A 12,409-nucleotide genomic window follows, 5' to 3' on the forward strand; every position below is an offset into this window, starting at 1 on the left:
AGTTAAGAAATTTATTTTTTTTTTAACCCAGAGAGGCTTCAAAAAAATCCCCAATCCATACCTGTTAGTAAGATTTTCTTAAACAGTACAATTGATTGTTGACTTACAGGTTCAACTATGTAGTTCATATTTTTAGATTTGGTGATTTTTTAGAAAGGAATCAAACCAAGGTCAAGGAAATGATTTTCAAACATTTTGGTCTCAGGACCCATGAATACTCTTTAAAAATTATTGAGGACTCCAAAGAGCTTTTGTTTACATGGGTTATATTAATAGCTAATGTTTATTGTATTAGAAATTAAAGTTAAGAAAGATTTTAAGAATTTATTTCTTTATTAAAATAAGCCCTTTATATAATAATATAAATAAGATACTTTCAATGAAAATATTAGTGAGAAGAGTGGCATCGTTTCACATTTTTATAAGTTGCTTTAATGTCTGGCTTAATAGAAAACAGCTGTGGTTCCATAGCTGCTTCTGCACCCAGTCTGAGATGATACATTGTTTTGGTTGAAGTAGATGAAGAAAGTTGGGCCTCACACAAACCTGTAACTGGAAAAGAGAAGAGTACTTTAACACCCTTTTTAGATAATTGTGGATATTTCTTTTAGATTTGACATCAACACTCAACAAGTGATAGTTTTTTCAAGGATGATCTCCTAAATCTGGTAGAATTGGTAGATTCTGAAACCGTATCAATGACTTTGTCCTTCATTGCATTAAAATCCGTTGGTCTCTCATGTATTGGCATTATGCATTGGTCATTTGGAAAACACTGATTCCCTGAGTTATGTAGGTCTTCCTGATGTTGACACATTTCATTATATGGTATCAAATAATCACTATGATAATATCACCACGGATTTTATCATAAATCCTTTAAGTATTGGTATGCTGTCAACTTTTTTAGAAGTTCTCATTTTTGCTTGAAAGCTGGAATTTTATTATTGGCAATAAGTACTTTCAGTTGTTTTGCTTGAAGTGATAGTCTCATTTTGTTCATTTTAGGGAAAATGTCTACCAAATCCTCACATCTGAATTACCATAGTTTGTTTTCGAGTAAAAATGGAATTCCATTAAAAAGCAACTAGTTCAGCTCACAACTCAAATAATCACACACATGATTTTACTTGAGTCAACCATTGTAATCGGTATGCATCAAAGTATTTATGAGAACTCATTTCCTCACACAGAATATTAAAACGGTATGTGCACAAGCGCCAACATTTAATGCAATGAATACTTTTCACAGCTTTATCAAGGTCATTGTTAAATGAATCAGTGCTTTAAGAAAAATCTGTGAGCACGTGGCAGTGACAATTCACAGACTGCCAGTACAATTTGGTGCCACTGCCTCAGGAATGATGAGTTCTACCCATTTTACCCAGCAGTTTTACTCATTTTGCCATTGCTCTACCAATGCTAGTGTCAGCACAGTGAAAAAGCAAATAATAGCCCCACCTTATAATGAAAATAGTATTGAACCTGTTGACTCCCTTGAAAAGGTCTTAGGGATGTCCAAGGATCCATGGACACTTTGAGAATCACTGGCATAAGAAATGCCCTGAAGGTAGGGCAGTGGAGAGAGGCAGGGTGATATGGTTTGGCTGTGTCCCCACTCAAACTCATCTTGAATTGTAATCCCCGTAATTCCTATAATCCCTACCATCTTGACCATCTGGTCAAGGGAAAGACCAGATGGAGGTAATTGAATCATGCGGGCAGTTTCCTCCATGCTGCTCTTGTGATAGTGAGTTCTCATGAGATCTGATGGTTTTGTATGTGTGGTAGTTCTTCCTGCATTCTTTTTCCTTCCTGCTGTCTTGTGCAGAAGGTGCCTTGCTTCCCCTTTGCCTTCCACCATGATTGTAAGTTTCCTGAGGTCTCCTCAGTCATGCTGAACTGTGAGTCTTTCCTTTTTCTTTCCTTCATAAATTACCCAGTCTCAGGCAGTTCCTTATAGCAGTGTGAAAACGGACTAATACACAGGGTATCCTTTTAAAGAAGTGATTTCAGCTATAGGTAGAACAACGTAAGACAGTCTAATTTGATGAAATGTTTGGCTTTTTAATTTTAAGCAGCAGGAAGCCTGTTATACTGCCTTAAATCAGTTTCTCATTTGGTTTGACTGTAATACACAAGAAGAAACATTTCTTACATTAAGGCGGTATACACATACAGATATATTTACTGAAATAAAAGTTTCATGAAATAATACCCTTAAAATTTGTAATACATGCTAACATTTAAAAATTTTTTATTCTATTTCATTTAACAAAAATTTGTCATGACCCACTAAATTGATTTCACAATTCACCAATGGGTTGGAAACCACAGTTGGTAAAAAAAAAAAAAAAGAGAAAAAAAGAAAAAAAAGAAAAAAAGAAAAAAAACTTGCTCTAAATAAAGATGCTTTCATTTTGTAATGTATAAACCATGGGTGTCCAATCTTTTGGCTTCCCTGAGACACATTAAGAATTGTCTTGGGCCACACAAAAAATACACTAGCACTAATGATAGCCGATGAGCTTAAAAAAAATCTCGTAATGTTTTAAGAAAGTTTACCAATTTGTGAGGTGCTGCATTCAAAGCCATCCTGGGCTGCATGTGGCCCGCAGGCCACGGTTTGATAAGCTTACTATAAACCTCCTAAGGGCTGATTACCTTTGGTTTAAAACCAGAGGTAACCAGGACTCTTTAACAGTTGCCCATTCCACCATTTCTTGATTCATTTTCAAATGATTTTAGGGTGTGGGTCAAATGAGAAATACTTAGTTTCAAGAATGTAATGTATATATTATTATGTGAAATACGTATTTGATTTTATTTTCTCTAGAAAGTCTACATGTTTACCCGGGGTTTTTAAAACCTGACACTTTTTCTTCAGCATTGTTGGATAAATATACACAATCAACCCTTACTAAGGAGGCTGTGTTGAGGCTGGTACCATAGTAATTATTACTCTCATTTAAAAACAAACAAAACAAAACAAAACAAACAAACAAAAACCACCTTAGTACTTTTTCAGGATCTAGGTTTATATCCTATTTGTTTTTTTCTTTTAATTTTTTTAATCCTCCTCTCCCAGGCCCCAGTGTGTGTTGTTCCCCTCCCTGTGTCCGTGTGGTCTCATTGTTCACCTCGCACTCATAAATGAGAACATGCAGTGTTTGGTTTTCTGTTCCTGTGTTAGTTTGCTGAGGATAATGGCCTCCAGCTCCATCCATGAGTTCTATTTGATACTGCCCTAATTTCCTACTCTGCCAATCCTTTGAGAATCATTACTCAGATCCAACTAATTGTAAAAATCAGAATAAAATGAGTGTCGATTTTGGTTTCCTGCTTTAAAGTTAAGTATTACTTTTTGTTGGTGATAATATAAGCAGAGAGGCAGTAAGAAAATAGAATATCTGAGATAAATGCATGTCTTCTTTTCCCTCTTGAGTGTTTGATCACTCCCTGCTTCTCTTAGTTGGCTCTCAGGATCTCTGTCTCTCTCCCCTTCTCTCTCTCTCCACACCCCCCATCTCTCCTACTATTTTTTTTCAATCTCTTTTTTAAAAAGCCTTGATCCTTGCACCCCCTTGTATTAATTCGTTTTCACACTGCTGATAAAGACATATCTGAGACTGGGCAATTTACAAAAGAAAGAAATGTAATGGAATTACAGTTCCATGTGGCCGGGGAGGCCTCACAATCATGGCAGAAGGTGAAAGGCATGTCTTACATGGTGGCAGACAAGAGATGAGCTTGTACAGGGAAACTTCCCTGTTATAAAACCATCAGATCTCGTGAGCCTTATTCACTATCACAAGAATAGCATGGGAAAGCTCCGCCCCCATGAGTCAATTACCTCCCACCAGGTCCCTCCCACAACACATAGGAATTGTGGGAGCTACAATTCAAGATGAGATTTGGGTGGGGACACAGCCAAACCATATCATTTCACTGCGGCCCCTCCCAAGTCTCATATCCTCACATTTCAAAACCAATCATGCCTTCCCAACAGTCCCCCAAAGTCTTAACTCATTTCAGCATTAACTCAAAAGTACACAGTCTAAAGTCTCATCTGGGTCAAGGTAAGTCCCTTCTGCCTATGAACCTGTAAAATCAAAAGCAAGTTAGTTACTTCCTAGATACAATGGGTGTACAGGCATTGGGTAAATATAGCCATTCCGAATGGCAGAAATTGGCCACAACAAAGGGGCTACAGGCCCCATGCAAGTCCAAAATCCAGCAGGGCAGTCAAATCTTAAAGCGCCAAATCTCATTTGACTCCATGTCTCACATGCAGGTCATGCTGATGCAAAAGGTGGGTTCCCATGGTCTTGGGCAGCTCCACCCCTGTGGCTTTTCAGGGTACAGCCTCCCTCCCAGCTGCTTTCATGGGCTAGCATTGAGTGTCTATGGCTTTTCCAGGTGCACAGTACAAGCTGTCAGTGGATCTACCATTCTGGGGTCTAGAGGACGGTGGCCTTCTTCTCACAGCTCCACTACGTGGTCCACCAGTGAGGACTCTGTATCAGGGCTCTGATCCCATATTTCCCTTCTTCACTGCCCTAGCAGATGTTCTCCATGAGGGCCCCACCCCTGTAGCAAACTTCTGCCTGGGCATCCAAGCATTTCCATACATCCTCTGAAATCTAGGTGGAGGTTCCCAAACCTCAGTTCTTGACTTCTGTGCACTCACAGGCTCAACACCACATGGAAGCTGCCAAGGCTTGGGGCCTCTGCCCTCTGAAGCTACAGCCCAAGCTCTACATTGGCCCCTTTTAGCCATGGCTGGAGCAGCTGGGATGCAGGTCACCAAGTCCCTAGGTTGCACATAGCACAAGGACCCTGGGCCCAGACCATGAAACCATTTTTCCCTTCTAGGCCTCCAGGCCTGTGATGGGAGGGGCTGCCGTGAAGACCTCTGACATGCCCTATAGACATTTCCCCACTGTCTTGGGGATTAACATTTGGCTCCTTGTTACTATGCAAATTTCAGCAGCCAGCTTGAATTTCTCCTCAGAAAATGGGATTTCCTTTTCTATTGCATTATCAAGCTGCAAATTTTTTGAACTTCTATGTTCTGCTTCCCTTATAAAACTGAATGCCTTTAACAGCACCCAAGTCACCTCTTGAATGCTTTGCTGCTTAGAAATTTCTTCTGCCAGATACCCTAAATCGCCTCTATCAAGTTCACAGTTTCACAAATCCCTAGGGCAGGGGCAAAATGCCACCAGTCTCTTTGCTAAAACATAGCAAGAGTCACCTTTGCTCCAGTTCCCAACAAGTTCCTCATTTCTATCTAAGACTACCTCAGCCTGGACTGTATTGTCCCGTATTGCTATCAGCATTTTGGGTAAAGCCATTCAACAATTCTCTAGGAAGTTCCAAACTTTCCCACATTTTCCTGTCTTCTGAGCCCTCCAAACTGTTCCAACCTCTCTGCCTGTTACCCAGTTCCAAAGTCACTTCCACGTTTTTGGGTATCTTTTCAGTAGCACCCCACTCCCAGTACCAACTTACTGTATTATTCCATTTTCATGCTGCTGATAAAGACATACTCAAGACTGGGCAACTTACAAAAGAAAGAGAGGTTTAATAGACTTACAGTTCCATGTGGCTTGAGAGGTCTCACAATCATGGCAGAAGGTGAAAGGATGTCTCACATGGTGGCAGACAAGAGAAGAGTTTGTGCAGGAAAACTTCCCTTTAAAAAACCATCAGATCTCATGAGACTTATTCACTATTATGAGAATGTCATGGGAAAGCCCTGCCCCCATGATTCAGTGATCTCCCACTGGGTCCCTCCCATAAAACGTAGGAATTGTGGGAACTACAATTCAAGATGAGATTTGGGTGAGGACACATCCAAACCACATCACCCCTGTGTTTAAGGTCAAAGTACCTGCCTGGTCCTGCCTCCTTTGCTTTGGCCTCACTTACTGCCCTGGCTTCAAGAGATGTGTAGGAAGGAATGGCAGAGGGAGGCAGTTGAAAGTGAGATGTTCAGAAAAGAGCTGAAGAGTCCCTAATTAGGAAGAAGCCAGTGGGAATGGAAAAGAGGGGACAGATCCATAAGAATTAGCTAGTGATTGGATTGGCGATGCAGAAGTTAAAAAAGATGACTGAGAATGTATTGTGGCTGAAATTGATAAGCTAGGAAGAGGAGGTCATGCAGGAAAAATGGTGAGTTCATTTTCTAAAACATATTGGAGATATTCACCAGGCACCAGAATATATTGTAGTGGAAGCTGAGAGCATGCAGGGCATGAGTTAAACTCTTGGATATAAATGAAGCCACTGATTTAGAGCACATGAAATAAAAAGGTAACTAAGGCTACATTTGGGAGACTTCAAAGCCCAAAGAGCAGTAAGAGGACGAGGAGCCCATGAAGGAGACAGAAGGAGAAATCCAAATAGCAGGAGAACCACTTAGAAAAATATAACTTGCAGAGGCAAAGTAATTTGGCAGCATGTGAAATATTATACGAAGTTATAGTCCTTTAGGGAAAGGACAACTCTCATCTTCTGAGCAAAGAGTAACAGATAACAGTGTTCAGGGATGCATGATGTGAAAAGAAACATCATAGAATTTGGGGCCAGCAGTCATGGATTTTCATTTCCTCATAAGTGCTTACTAGCTATATGACTGTAGGCAAGCCACAAAATACACATATGAAACCACTAGAGCACACTGGAAGTCTAATCTGGTGAAATATACTGCAAGAATTATATCAGGTCAGAAAGAGCATAAGTGTCTGTTTTGAGGAAATTAGAGAACACTATCAAGTGGATAGAACTCAGGTAGGGTATAGAAGGATTAATAGGATTTAGGCAGGTACGATAGTGGAGGGTGCATACATGATTTAAAAACCGATGATTCCTCATCTGGAGAAAAAAGAATCAAAGACATAAATTCCCCTGAAAAATAATCTTTGTTCCCTTTTTCCTTGTTTTTGAACTGTTTTCTTGCTTATTTGAGATGTTGAGATATTTATTTGAGGTGTTGATATACTATGGTATATATATATGGTATGATGTTTGATGTAAGAAGAAAAAGAAGGAACAAAGCATACTTTTATGTAAAAAGTCTTCCTGTAGGATGAATAGGTTGTTCTTTATTTTACTTTATTCACTTTCATTTTAGAAATGTACTCTGAAAGTTTTCAACAAGATGTTCCTTGGGTTATTCTTAAGGAAGTTAGTAGCACTTTATGTAGAAAGTTGAGCAACCATGTTAAAATTCCCTCACTTTATAAGTAGGAGATATTGAATAAAAATGAGCAGTTCATTATTTAATTTAGAGAACAAAAGTGAAAGTCATACATGGCGATTTGGGAGGTATATATTAGATGTGATATGAATGTGTATCTTCCTGGATTGCAATAGGAGAGAAGTACAGGGATTGATTTCAAAATGAAGCGAGACACTGAGGGAATACAATCTGGAGGAATATAACTGTTTTAGAGTATCGTGACTTTAAAGATAAAATATCAGTTTGGTAGTAAACCAACATTCTTGGGTCATGATGCTGGTTCTTTTGGGAAAAAAATTAAATCAAGCAAACATAAAGGCATTTTATTCCACTCTTTTGGGAAAATACAGTTACAAGTTTTACCTCCAAGAATCAGTTCCAGAATACAATGGGCTTTATTGACTGTATATTGGAACGGGATCAATAGCTTTGGTGTGTGACAGAGACTCATTCATTGCCGAGAATTTTTTTGTTAGCCATTATCAGTGGCATCAGAAATGGTCCTGGTGTTGTTCACTCTGCTTCTAATGAAACCGGTGAGATCACCAGTACTCACATTAGTGAGGACAAGCTGAGGATTAGCAGCTTTTCAAAATAAAAACCAGGAAGTACTAAATGTCTTCACTGGGAGGTGGGGCTCTGGGTCTTAAGAGGATTTAGACACATACAAGGATCATTACTATGTTATTAAGTTATTAAGTATGCATTCATAAGTTAGTTTGTATTTGCCAAATGCAAATATAAAAATCATTTCTTAATTATACAGGCATTAAAGTCTTGCATCATTAACCACATATTTAAAACCACTTTGTATCACTTACAAAAACAATTTAAAATATCAGATTATTGAATTTCCTCTGTTCTAGTGGCCAAATGCCTTCCAGCCAAGATTAACCTGTTTATTGTCCTGTAATTAAGTAAATTAAAAAATGTTATTTTTCCCATTTATCAAAATTTGAAGTTCAGAGAAATGAGGCAGTTTATATGAAGTACATATATATTCATCAGTCCACTGTTAAAATTCAAGAATTGAGCTCCGATTTTTTTTTAACCTAGGCTGCATTTGTACAGTATGCCAGGCAGGCAGCATATTGCTAAGAGAAAAGAAGGACAATAATAAAAAATTATTAGCTTTGAGTTGAATCACAAAGGAGCAACAAATGGAAACTTATCCACTAGCCAAGAAGGGCGGTAGTTCACTCTTCCATCCATCACCACCAGCTGGCAGATGGGCTCGGGACTAATGTAAGTCTCCTTAGATGGCAAGTTCTCTGCTTATGCAGCAGTCTGTGTCCCTGCCATACAGGAAGGGGAGGACAGAGAGAGGACCGAAGCTTACAGTTCCACGTAGCAGCTCATCTCACTGTTAAGGAAACTGTGGGGTTAGCCAACAAAACTGGAATTCAAATTTGGAACCAGACCTCACCTGATATATTTTAATTGATTGCCATGTGATTGTCCATCTGTTTATAATTTGAGTGTCTTTTCTTTGTATGAGAAATGCTTTTGTACAGGGCGGGACCCATGCTCCTCTCAATTTCTATATGGAAAAAAATATTTTCTATTTTTTCATTGCTTTGCTGAGTAGCTTTCAACAAGCTTTTGGAAAAAGTCTCATTCCAGATTTATAAAGTATCAACTGATGTGATGCTAAAACAATGGGAGGATTTTATGGGCTGTAAAGCTCTTATTATTAAGTAATTTTTTGGGGTTATGGTAATTTTAATAATAGTAGTAGTAAACTATTTTACAGGTTGGAAGGCTAATAAATCCTTTAAAATCAATTGAGATTATTTAAATTCAATTTACACATTAAAATCCAAAATATTATTTGGCTATTGCTATAGTTTTATGATTTATTTAAATATCACCATTTAGACTACAAAAATTAATGCTAGGTAGAATAATAGAGTAAAATTACTGGGCTCTGAAATTTGTATAAATGCAAAAATTGCTTTATTTTTTCCATTTAAAATATGCTCATCTTCACTGGTCCAGCTTTGATTCTCTTGCCTAAACCTGCCTTATATGAGTCCCTTATCAAAATGTTGGCAGCTAAATTAAGACTTCAGAGCTGCATTTCTTGAGGAAAAAGAACAGAGGTTCTCAAAGTATGTTCCATCAGAATCATCTGGGGAGCCCCAGCCCCAGCCCCAATTCAAATCCGTGGCATCAGAATCTGGGGATTGAGTTTTTTTTTTTTTCTCACAAGTTACCCAGGTAATTCTGATGCACATCAACATTTGAAAACAAGTAACTAGACCAACCCAAGAGCCAAACACTGTCACAGCACTGCTTATTTTTGTAAATAACATTTGACTGGAATATCCTCACCCATCATTTCTGAATTGTCTATGGCTGCCTTCATGCTGCAATGGCAGAGTCAATCGTTGGGACAAAGATCATATGACCACAAACCTGAGACTATTTACTATCCTACCCTTTATGGAAAAGTTTGCTGGCTCCAGAACTAGATGAATAATATAAATACATTGTTCCAGACCCAGTTGTTTCAATTCATTCGTTCATTCATTGGCCTAGACAAATAGGAACTAAAAAAACTTAGAAACACTTATGGGGTTAAAAAGGACAGTAGACATTGCCTTTAAATTTTCTTTAAACCTTTCAATTGTTTCAAACGAGGAAAAAAACTAAGCTGGATATGTTTTCTTTTTAAAAAAAAATAACTGCATTCAGTGGAGGTTTTGAACATTTAATGGTTTTCCAACTTGTTGCAGCAAAATGATTCATCACTAAACTAAGCTCTGTAGTATCTGTAATATTGTAAATTTAGTAGCTCAGTCATTAAAGTAAAATTCAAATATAAGAAAAAGTAAATATATTCAGAAACATACTCACTTCAAAAGGTTAGGATAATATTTAAAAGATTATAGGGGCTTGGAAGTGTGTTTGAATTCAGCAAAGCAGCAAAACGGGGAGGGGGCTAATGATTTTTAAGGCTGCCTAGCCAACGACAGCACATCATAAAACAAGGATGCTTTCTGGTGATACAGTACAAGAATGCTCTGTACACAGTATGAGGCATCTTTAAATGTGAATAAATTGGAAGAAGTTCCAGGAACAATAGATATGCTTAAGTGAATGGGAGGACTGAGCTGTAGCAAGGCCTTTGATTTACATAGCATGATTACTTCAAGGCGTGCACAGCTCTTCTTCAGGGCTGGGATGGATTTTCTTCCCAGCGTCTACAGGAGATGTTGAATTGACATCACAAGGAATTGTCAGCAGAAAAGAGAGACTAATTGCCAGGCTACAGGAGGGAGTTGGAGAGAGGAATTTGGCTCCTTACACCTTGTTCATCATGTCATTCACTCCCTCCTTCAAAAATCTTCAGCGACTTCTTATTACTTAAAGGATTAAAGTCAAACCCAGACTGGCATTTCAGGCATTCTTTAATCTGTGTCTTATGCTGGTATCACAAAGCATTTTCATGCCTATTATCTCATCTGATCTTTACAGTACGGCTCATGCAAGTCAGGGGAGGCATTAGTGTTCCCATTTTATAGACACATAAGCTCAGTTACAGCCAATGAAACAGACTGGTTAAAGGTCATGCAGCAGCAAGCCACTGAGTCAGGGCTGGAACTTGTGTCTCCTGCACCATACGACATGTCCCTGAGTCTTTTTCCTCTAAGTTAGATTTGTTCTCAAAATATGTCTCCCCTTCTCTACATGGAATGCCACCCTTCTAGTTCAATTGCCATCTCTACCAGCAAACCTTTCCTGAACTCCAGTCTTTAGTGCGCGTCTTCTCCTCTGAACTCTTTTTTATTGACCCCACTACTTTTCCTCAGAGTCCTACCCACTTTGCAGCATCTCCTGTCTGCTGGATATTTGTATTGCACAGTGAGACTCTTGAATTGCTTTTGAACTTTGCATGTGTGTATGTTCCATGTCTCCAACAGAAATGCACGCTCTTTGAGGGAGTACCTAAGTACTCTATATGTCTTTTCTCCTTTGATGCCTTGCATAGTGCATAAAGAAGGCAGGGCCTCAATAATCATTTGTTGGACAAATGATTTCATTCTCATGCAATCTCTGAATATGATTAAGAGAAATGAGATGAAACTGAAAAAGAGAGACCAGTTGAATACCACAAATGTGTTTTTAATAGCAAATTCTTTTCTATTGAATCGAAGTATTCCAAGGGCAACAACTGATGCTCCATGTTTAGCTGAAGCCCAGAATCATGAGGGCTGACTGCTCTTAAACTGGGCATAACATAAACCCACCCACAAGAAATTAAGACTTGGAATATACATTGACAAGAGAATCCTTTTGTACCTTTTCCTTCTCAGGCCAGCAAGTCCCAGGCATTTGGCCTAATGGGGAGAAAGAGAAAGACAGTGTTTTCCTCTCAAAACACGGGTCTTGCCATATCCTCTCTTCCTAAGGCTAGCACTGCTCTATACTTCCCTGGCCTGTGCCCAAAGGTGCATCTGCGACAAGGCAAACCCTGCCTTGGAGAGTCTCCAAGATCTTCTCATTTCTTCAGCTGAGCGATTAAGAACTAAACACAGTTGCTCAGGTGGGTGGCTCATGCCTGTAATCCCAGCACTTTGGGAGGCTGAGGCGGGTGTATCACCTGAGGTCAAGAGTTTGAGATCAGCCTGGACAAGCTGGTGAAGCACTGTCTCTACTAAAAATGCAAAAAATTAGCCAGGCTTGGTAGTGGGCACCTGTAATCCCAGCTACTTGGGAGGCGAAGGCAGAAGAATCGCTTGAACCCGTGAGGCAGAGGTTGCAGTGAGCCGAGATCACGCCATTGCACTCCAGCCTGGGCAACAAGAACAAAACTACATCTCAAAAAAAAAAAAAAAGAAAAAAAGAAAAAAAATGGACTAAACATAGTTGCCTTTGGAAGGTCTGGTCAATGGGAAATAAATTCAGGGATGCATCACCTCACAGGTTGGGTGCCTCTTGCAGTGCAGGTTTGACTAAGCCCACCTGATGCCCTCTTTTTGCACCCTCACTCAGCCAATGGTTCCCCTTCCCTCCCCACCACATCTCTGTGTTGTGATTTCCTTTCCAGTTGCCCTGACCCTCGAGGATTAGGGCATGAAATGATTCAGGCCTGATCTCGCCTCCCATGCTGGCCACACCTGTAATCAGAGTTCTGAGTTCAGAGCCCCAGGCAGCTTA

General features: G+C 39.3%; 1 protein-coding gene across 1 annotated transcript in view; it reads right to left on the reverse strand.

Moving 5' to 3' along the window:
• Positions 1-336: 336 nt before the first annotated feature.
• The window catches only part of STK3 (serine/threonine kinase 3), a 505,519-nt gene continuing 493,446 nt past the window's right edge, over positions 337-12,409 (reverse strand). The window contains exons 15-16 of the mRNA XM_063606446.1: positions 5,600-5,698; positions 337-552 (exon numbers count right to left, since the gene is read on the reverse strand). The gene's annotated coding sequence lies outside the window, so the exon portion shown is untranslated. The remainder of the gene's footprint in view (positions 553-5,599; positions 5,699-12,409) is intronic.

The sequence above is a fragment of the Pan paniscus genome, chromosome 7, assembly GCF_029289425.2.
Source record: "Pan paniscus chromosome 7, NHGRI_mPanPan1-v2.0_pri, whole genome shotgun sequence".
NCBI classification, from domain to species: domain Eukaryota; kingdom Metazoa; phylum Chordata; class Mammalia; order Primates; family Hominidae; genus Pan; species Pan paniscus.